The sequence below is a fragment of the Pteropus vampyrus genome, unplaced genomic scaffold (genome assembly GCF_000151845.1).
Source record: "Pteropus vampyrus isolate Shadow unplaced genomic scaffold, Pvam_2.0 Scaffold894, whole genome shotgun sequence".
NCBI classification, from domain to species: Eukaryota; Metazoa; Chordata; class Mammalia; order Chiroptera; family Pteropodidae; genus Pteropus; species Pteropus vampyrus.
This window is the reverse complement of record NW_011889675.1, coordinates 679,243-680,712: the sequence shown is the minus strand read 5'-3', so window position 1 is coordinate 680,712 and position 1,470 is coordinate 679,243. Positions and strand designations below refer to the sequence as shown.

The 1,470-nt window shown below is 33.7% G+C and overlaps 1 pseudogene; it reads right to left on the bottom strand.

Annotated features, from left to right (window-relative positions):
* Positions 1 to 215: 215 nt before the first annotated feature.
* LOC111734245 lies at positions 216 to 334 on the bottom strand (annotated as a pseudogene).
* Positions 335 to 1,470: the final 1,136 nt, after the last annotated feature.

Here is a 1,470-nt window from a genome sequence, read left to right as displayed (position 1 = left end):
AATTATAACACTGATAAATAAAAAATAAAAGTGTGAATCAAAAAATCACACTTTTACTTTAATTATTAGCTTCTAGCTTATTGCCACATACTCCAAACAAATTGTCAATTTTTCCCTATTCAAACTTCAGATAAAATGTGTGGGAGCTCTCAAAGCTCATTCAATGAAGGTCTTTAAAAGCTGGGTGAGCATTAAACGATTTATTTATTTATTTATGCCTACAGCACCCGGTATTTCTAGGTGGTCTCCCATCCAAGTACTAACTAGGCCTGACCCTGCTTAGCTTTCAAAATCAGACGAGATCGGGTGTGTTCAGGGTGGCGTGGCCGTAGACTAAATGATTTTAAATTGTTCTACTCTTTTAATCACTAGGGCAGTGATTTATTTGTCTGATTTGTTCACCAATCTATCTCAAGCATCTAGAAGAGTGCCTGTCACACAGTAGACACTGAATAAGTATCTGTTAAAAGCATATAAGATAATGACATTGCATCCTAAAGGAATTAAACGCACTGCTGTTTGCTACAGTTGTTTATTACACAATCAAGAGCAAACTTTTAGCTTTTTTAATACAAATCAAATAAATAAACATAAAAAGCATCTACTCTTATCCCACTGGGTAACTCTATAAAACAGGATGATTCCTGAGAGCTAATATGGCCAAACAATAGATAGGTTACATCTTTCTAGTAGCACTGAATCCATGATTATATTTGGCAATTGAAATGCTTTTTAAAAATTCTCCACTTTTAGAAAATAAAGACGTTTTAGAGGGAAGAAATGGAGTGGAAAGTATAAAGAACTTTGAATTTTATTCAGTTTTACCTCAAACATGCCACACATAAAAAGAAAGAAAAATCTCCCTTAGCTGTCAAGATATCACTGCTTTACTTTTCTGAATTTTAGGACTTTTTCTGACTTCGTAAGGAATAACCACCTTCAAAAGAAAGAGCCACTTTAGCATTTCCTGCCTGCCTGCCTGCCTGCCCTAGTTCAAGATTAACCTTGTCATTTCTTAGGAAGACATATAAAACCCCTTTAATGTCTAATTCAGATAAAGTGGTAACATGAAGCCATAGTTTATAAGATGCTGGTTTCTACTTGTTATCATCACTTCAAAGTGTTAAATACATTCATGAAAAGGTTCAAATATGTTTGCATGTGAAATATTTTCTGACTTCCATTGTTATTGTGAAGCCATGTTCCCAGAAAAAATTGTTGCCTCATTGTCTAATAAAACGTCCTTAAATTTGCCAATATTCACTTCAAGAACCACCAAATACTCTGTGTCAGTCTAATTCTTCCATGTAATTCTTGCAAACACACATATACACTTTTAAAATACAACACTAATTTCATTTCATTGAGAATTTGTTGTAAACAATCTGCTTAAAGGTATAGCTGAAAAATCCAAATTTGTGTGTGTATACAAGTAAACAGCCACCAACTTTAGACAGTTTAGGGTTCCTT